At 24.9% G+C, this 8,439-nt stretch overlaps 1 long non-coding RNA gene across 1 annotated transcript; it reads right to left on the bottom strand.

Moving 5' to 3' along the window:
• Window positions 1-266: 266 nt before the first annotated feature.
• On the bottom strand, window positions 267-2,321 carry LOC133666948 (uncharacterized). The gene is made up of 3 exons (XR_009831857.1): window positions 2,138-2,321; window positions 734-867; window positions 267-663 (listed from the first exon to the last, which is right to left on the bottom strand). It is a non-coding gene; the product is annotated as an uncharacterized LOC133666948 (long non-coding RNA).
• Window positions 2,322-8,439: the final 6,118 nt, after the last annotated feature.

Raw genomic sequence — 8,439 nt, 5'->3', positions numbered from 1 at the left:
TAAATTATGAAAGATAATCTCTTGAAATAAAATACTCAACTTATTATCATATTTCCTGTTATCTAATATACAATTCTTACAATAAAACAAATATATATTTCAGCTTTATCATATCATGTCAAATAAAATTTATATAACATAAAAATAATTTTATACACAATATTGTAAACATTTCAACTAAAAACATAATCAACAATAATTTTTAAAGAATCAAAGTTGAAAAATATATATGAATTAAGATATTATTATTATTTTACACAAGAAATTTAACGTAACTAATATTTAAAAATAACATATTTCTTCTATTTCTTATATTATATTTTTTTATATAATCGTTTTACATCAAATTAATCAATATAGAAAACAATATCAATCTACCTGTACATTTTTAACCCTTTCTATGTTTCAATTTTATACAAATGACACATTTCATTCAGAGAAACAGAGAAAAAGAATTCTTAATATAGTAATACAAACGTACCGTTATCTACTATTTCGATTTACGTTGCAATCTTAGATCACATATCGCAAATACATCTAAAATGCATTCAACGCGAGATTGTGAATGGGCACAGTGGAAGACAGTACGCGGAACTAAAGGAAATGGCGAGAAGCTTCGGTGGAGATTCCTTTGGACAGAAACTAAGGCAGAAATGCATCCACCTACACAGTTTTCCTCTTATCCTTTCCATTTCCACTCAATCGCATCTACTACATCTTTACCATTACGTACCTCTCGGTATCTGGTTACCAGTAGACTATACATTTGAGACAATTTCTATCGAAGATATCGTTCCTTCGGTGTTCCGTACCTTTCTTCTATTTCACATTTGTGCGATGTTGAAATTAAAGAGATATTTCTTTAATCTATGATGTAAGAAGGGGATATCAGATTCAAATATTACATTCAAATTACATTTATAAATGAAATTTTCTATACTTATAATTAAAATTGTATTTGATTACAATTTCTTATTTTAACATTGGTAATTGTAATAAAATATTAATTATCAGTATAATGATAGTAATGATAATAATAGTAATATAAAATGAAAATAAATAAGATAAATTGATGAAGTAATATATAAAAGAATATATTATTACAGATATTTTTAAATCACTTTATAAATTATTTTTGAACAATTACTTATATTTGTAAAGAATCTTTAATTATTTTATTTCACCACAAGGAAAATTAATTTATTTATTTAATTAAAAAATGTTTTTCTAATATTTCTAATGATTTAATTTTTTTTCATTTAAAATTAAAAAAATTTGAGAAATAAATATATTTTTCAAAAAATTTGAAAAATATAATACATTAAATCAAATATTAAAAAAATTTGTCTCTTAATAATTAAAAATTAAAATAAATTTTATTATATTATTAAAATAACTTATTTATTTTCCTTTAATCAATATATCAAACAAAAAAATAAATAGAATAAATAAATCAATTATTATGAAAATTATATTTATTTTTATCGATTTTTTACTATTTAAAAATTAATTGAATTAATTTCAATTAAACTCTATCAAATAAATCTTTTTACAAACTAATTTCAAAAATTCTTATATAGTATTAAATAAACAAAAAGTATTTTCTCTTATTATCAAAAAAAATATATTAATATAACTTAATTTTTCCAGAACCAAAAGAATTTAATAAACTGATCAATTTTATCAAACATTTTAAAAATTTCAAAGTAATAATAATTAAAAAACGTTTATATATTCTCCATTGTTCAAATATTGACATAATATCAACAATTTCAGAAAGAAAAATAGTTAATCCTATCAAATGGCTTAATATTATAAATGAAAAACAATCCCTCGCATATTCTCTTATTTTCACTATTCAAACGTTAATATAACCCATCAATTTCTCCAGAACGAAAAAATTGCAAAACAAGTTGAAAAGACGAGCAATTCCGACTTTAATAACCTGACCTAAGAAGAAGCTCATTATACGACAGAAGAGAAAAAATGCAACCACAACTGATTCCCTGGCGTTAACAGCATTCCCGGAACGAGCACCCGGTATAAGGAACGTACGTCTTCGAAGTGTTACAACACATAAAACTGTTATACCTCAACACACACTCACACACACAGTTACGTATAGTTACACGTTTACCAAGAGGTCGTATCTTCTCGTTAGCCGTACGATGAAGCTACCCGCGCTGTGGAGTCACGTTTTTAATTTCTATTCGGACTGGCCTTAGTTCATTTTCACACCCCCTCACTGGGCGCCGCGCTCGCCACCCGTCTAATAAGTAAATAATAACTCGTTCCGCCACATAACTCGTCCCGCCATGTTCGGAGGCGAACAGAGAGCTGGACCGTTCTGCGCGCGCAATTAATACGAATTCCACGGTGACACGTCGCGACAAGGCGATGTTTATTTCGCGCACGCACGAAGGCGCGCGTGTTTCAAAATCTGTAAACTTGCGAATCTTGCTTGGAAACATAGACAAAATAAATAGTAATTAATAATCGTTCTGAAATATATAATATGTCTTGCGAATTTTATGGAGGATATATTTATGATTAGTTGTGTGAAATATTATTCCCTTCTTATTATATATATCTTTTTGTTATTATAAATATATATAAGTATAATTATTATTATTATTATTATATTCAATTTTCATTTTTATCACATCACTATATTGGTTTTGCATTCTTATTATATTTGTGAAATATCTTTGAGAGATCGATTTTAGAGATATAAGAAAAGAAATACAAAAATTTGTATATAAAAATGAATTCAAGCTAATTTATTAATAAAGATAGGACCGTTTTATTCTCCGTTTTACTTTATTTAATGCAAAATTAAATTATTTATAACTCAATAAGAATTAATCGATATTTTTTCGATATCAATATACATTTATATTCGTTTTAATCTCTAGAATTATTATATTTCTGTTATTCCAATTATATACTTCCAAAGATATCCGTAAATATATTAACATCCTATATATATCATTTCTGCATTGAAATGACTGATCACGACGTAACAGTTTAAAAAGTTAACAATCATTCTAAAATATATAATATTAATTTTACACATATTTGTGACCAGAATTGGATAAAATAATATTTCGAGTAAGTAATGACATAAATAATAAATTCAACTCTGTATTTATTGCATAAGATTTTAAGATCTTATATATCTTAATGTTATTTATCGTTTTTTATATTTTTCTCATTTTTGAATAAATGCTCTTGTATTGCCTATAATAATAAATTTCTTATATTTGCAATTAATATGATTGTAACTTTTTCATCGAAGAAAGAAATTGTTTTTAATATTGCATTTTTATTAAGAATATTTGGAAAATCTTAAAAAAAAATTTAGTTATGAAAATCAATTTTTAAAGTAGAATTATTGTATTTAATTATTTCTATCACATTTATTAAATTCTAAAACATAATAGAAACGTTTAAAACATGAATCTATAAATATTTAAATATGTTATACACAGTATATTGAAAACAATTTATTCTTAAAAATATCCAATTTAAATAAACTATGAAGAATTTCTAAACTTATTATAAACTTGAGGAAATAAACATTGTTTAACATATATTATGTCGTACAAGCATCCAACTTTCTTAAGATCAGGGAAACACTTTATATTATAGGAAATTTCCCCTTAATCAAGTAAACAAGGATCGCTGAGATCCGCTCTCTTCTAATAATTAACTCGATCGCGGAACGCGGTAAAAGTTGTTCATTTCATGGTGGTAACAAGTTCAGTGGCATGTAGTGGGCAAAAACGAGCTATTAAAACATGAAATTTAATCATGTTTTTGCGAATACTTGATCGGCTTAATGTAAATCATTTCTTTTTTTGCAATGGTTGTATGTGATTTGTTCTAAAAACAATAAAAAAAGAAAATGCTTGAACTAACGTAACACGCATTGAAAAAAATAAAATGAAAGTTATAATTTGCGTATACCAATGATTAAGGAATCTTAATGAGTTTAGTTTGATACAAAGTAATTAATAAATAAATTGATAGCTGAATTCTATATGATGTTTCATAAGATAAGATGTAAAGATAGATATGCGAATAGATAGAAATTGCATCGAAAAATTTTCAAATTATAATAAAAAGAAAAATAGTGATAGGTAAATAAAAAAAATAAAAACAAAAACTATAATAAATGAAATTTTTAATTCGTTAAATCATATCTTTGTAGAGAATAGAAAAATAATATTTCAATTTAATAAATAGTTTTTCATAAGAATAAAATGATAAAACAAATTAAGTTTTACAAAAAAATTTATATCAAAGAAATAAAAAATCATTGAATAAATGAATCTTAGACGTATTCATTATCATATTATTAAATTCAATTAAAAAAATATTTAAAAAATTAAAAAAACTTAGTATTGATATATCTTTATTTGAATTATAATAATTTTTTACAATACTTTTACTTTCCTTTTTTTTAAATAAGATCAAAACCTAAATTTTTATGATCAAATTATTTCTCCAATTCTTTACCATTCAAAATAAAAATATCAATATTTACTACATTTTTCAATTGACTTTTAAAAGAAAAAAAGACTCGATACGAAGTCAATAATCATTTTTATCCATCCCGATGACAAGGAAATAAAATCGTACAATATTCTTTCGTTTATAAATTTAAAAATAAATTAGGAAGAAATTATATGATTAAGATTTTAAAAAATAAATATTTTATTTACATTGAATAAAATATGTAATGTAAATAATATCTATATAATATTTGCTCGTAATTTAAAAAATTAAATTAAATAATATTTTTAAATAGTATTTAATTATAATTATTAATTTTTAATAGAGGTAAGTGACCAAATTCGGAGTTAATTATTTTTTTTTCTTAATCATAACATTGAAATTAATTTTTCAATAAAAATTATTATTCTTTTATTAATTGTCTAAAAGCATGCTTTACTAAATTCATGTAAAATTAGAATTGTTATTTACAAAGAAATATTAAAAACGATAATTTGATATTTTATTTTATTTTATAATGACAAAAGACTATCTATTAATAATTTACATTACATATCACGAATTCCACAAAATTAGTGTCTACAATTATATTTTTATATACCATACATTACGATATAAACCTTCTCATATTTCTATCAATATCCACTTTTTATTTTATTAATTAATTTGAACTAAACTAAAATTTGATTAAACTAAAATTTTAATAATTTTTGCCATTATCGAACAAAATGAAACCAGATAAAAACAACAAAGGAAATTAATTCCAAACGAAACGAGTGATGATTCTCATCGCATCATCCTTTTTTCTTTTTTGTTTTGCTTGCGTGTAAAAACCACTCGCGCGAAATTACAGCAATTTCGGAATAAGTGGCCTAGGTAACCAATGACCACCTACGATGAGAATCGTTATTAATTGCCAAATAATTGCCACAACCACGCTCTCCTCTCTCTCTTAATGTTCACCTTACCATTTTTTAAATATATCACAGAAAATGATACAAGAGTCGAGAAAAAACGAACCGAAGAGGTATACACGTTGCGGACTACAATTTGACAGGTGCTGATTGGCGGCTTATTAAATAGCATTTAATACGCGGCCAGAGAAAAGAGAAGCAAATGATGATCGAGCAGAAAATGAGCCAATATCTCTTTCTTTTATTTTCTTCCTCCTCGATCGTCTCGAGATATTCCACCAACTTTGGTGCAGGAGTGCATTCATTATACGTGAATACTTTTTGGCACTTGAGAATCGTGTGTTGCGTCGAATGATATAAGTTGAAATTGGTTCCTTTAAGGAACACTGTTTTTGGCGTTTGAATGGTTATTATTAAATATTGATAAAATAAAATTAAATAAATGTATGTATATTAATTCAAAAGTGTTAGAATAATTATTTAGTATATTATAATATAGTATAGTATAGTATATAATATGTTCTAGGTTAATATTGATAGTATATTTCAAGGAAATTATATTGGAAATAGTTATTGAAATAAAATAGTGAAGTTGATAGTATAGTATAATTGAAATAATGATAGTAGAAGATTTGTTGTAGTAACAAATATATATTTAAAATAGAGTTTGATATTAAATAAATAAAATATATGCATAATGTTTAAATTTGCAACTGTCACGTGATGCAATAATATTCTTCTAAAGTAATGAAAGATACCATTCGAGGGTTAAATTCTTTTCTTTATGTATCTATACCTTTTTTTATCATATCATTCTTAATAACTTTTAATATTTGCATTATTATTTTTATTGTATATGGATATAGGTATTTGAATTTTAAAAATCAATTTTTATTTATTAAAAATCAAATTTTATTTAAATTTTTCATAATTTCTTGTTTAATTTATGGTAAATATTTCGAGTATTTTGAAAATTAAAAAACAATTTTTTTATAATTAATTTATGGTATACAAAATTCTAATGGCTTAACCGAGTCAATTATCATATTTAGATAAAGCATATACATGATCTAATATTTATGAGCTGGAATATATTTACATATATTGCGAACAGGTTTCGAATTTTACTGAAAAGTTCAGATTTCACATTCGATTGGAAAATTCAAATTTATAACGTAAATATATATCATGCTGAATTTTTGAATTATCATTATGTAAAATCTACTTCTTATATCAATTCAATATAATTCTTATATTTAATTTGTTTATTCAGTTATCATTTGCAAAAATCTTATTTTTTTAATTAAAAATATGAATTATTTTCTTGGGTATTAAAAAATTAATATTTTTTTAATATTTTATTTTAATTGGTATATTATTAATTTCATTTTAATTCATTCAAATACTTTAAAATTAATTATATTTTTATAATTTTACAAATAATAATATATTTAAATTATTGTTTACAATTAAATTGTGTGTGTTTTTATTTTTAACATAATTTTATATTAAAAAAAAAATATCATGAACTTAATCTAAACGTTTAATATAAAACAAGTATAAAAATGAAAGAAAATTCCATCTTATTTATATCCATTTTTATATATTGTTTCGATTAAAAATAGATATTTTAAAATTTAATTTTTAGATTCAAAAATTTCAAATTTGAAATCTTTGAATTATTTAAAAATTCTTGAAATTCAAAAACATTTACTTCTTTTTTCTTTTTATTTTTTTAATTCGAAAATTAAAATTTTAACAAATAATCCAGAATTCTTCAAATTCGGATAAATTGTAAATCATTAATAACAATTGTCATTTTTTGCGAATTAATAACCAAAATTAAAATGAATCTAAAATCTATACATAAATTCAATTAATATTACACGTTGTTTTTGACAAATCGAAAATAGCAAAAAGTGAAAACATAAAACTTTTTAAATTTCAAAGAATTTTATATATATTCGAAAGATCTTTACATATACTCCATTTTTCTAAACCAACACCTTATTTATTTCAATTAAAACATCACGAAATCACCATCAAAACTTGGATAAGCGAAAAAACCGTCTTCCTTTCGAAACAGCAGCAAACATCAAGAGTCGCTCGATCCTCGAAGAGGACAGGAGAGAAATTATCGATCACACGTGTACGTTAGATAGCGAGTACGTTGTATATGGGTGAAATAAAAGGTTGGGTCGAAGATTGGCAAAAGTATCTCCCGGCTCGTATGAATACGTGGATGTATGTCGCGAGGGCGAAGAAGATGGTGGAAGGGGTTGCGAAGGGGGTGGAACGTAGGATGAGCCCTCCTTAGAATGCATGTGTTTGCCTTTAATACATTTTTCGACGATGTTGACCGAGGCGTATCTTCAACCTGTGCACGTGTGCACGCATATGTATGCGGCTACCAACAAGCTACGGGGTGCCGCTAAAATATTCACCTTGTCAGAGACGGGGCCGCAAAATGTGGACGGCAATTTCCGTGGCTACTAAATTCAAAGGACAGGAGACACCGAGACTAAGAGGAAAAAACGGCCCTCCTAGAAAAATTCTCTTTATCTTCGTGGACCAAGCCACGAATTTGTTTTTCCAAGCGATAATTGCATTCCAAAGACGACAAGCGATCGAACGTTATTCGAGCGTAAATCGAATTCGAATCGAGATGTCGCCACTGACGAAGCGCGAGAGGTTTTATGCGTTCTGAAGATTGGTGAATGATTAATGGATTAAGTTTGTTATCTGAATGCCAATGCATCGTTTAGAGTTTATTTATTAGTGTAATGAGTTTTGTCGATATATGTTGTATGTATTGAAATAATATGACACATTTACTATTGTATCATATAAGGCATATTATATTTTTAATTATATTTTGGATATCTACTGTATTATCTCTGAATTCGATATTTCGATGATGTAAAGGATTATTTAGATATGGATATATAAAATTTATCTGTAGATATATTATCTCTGAATTTTTGATATTTCAACACGTTATTGGATG

Source organism: Apis cerana, linkage group LG11 (assembly GCF_029169275.1).
Source record: "Apis cerana isolate GH-2021 linkage group LG11, AcerK_1.0, whole genome shotgun sequence".
Taxonomy (NCBI): domain Eukaryota; kingdom Metazoa; phylum Arthropoda; class Insecta; order Hymenoptera; family Apidae; genus Apis; species Apis cerana.
Note: the sequence above shows the minus strand (reverse complement) of the source record. Positions and strands in the feature narration are given on the sequence as shown.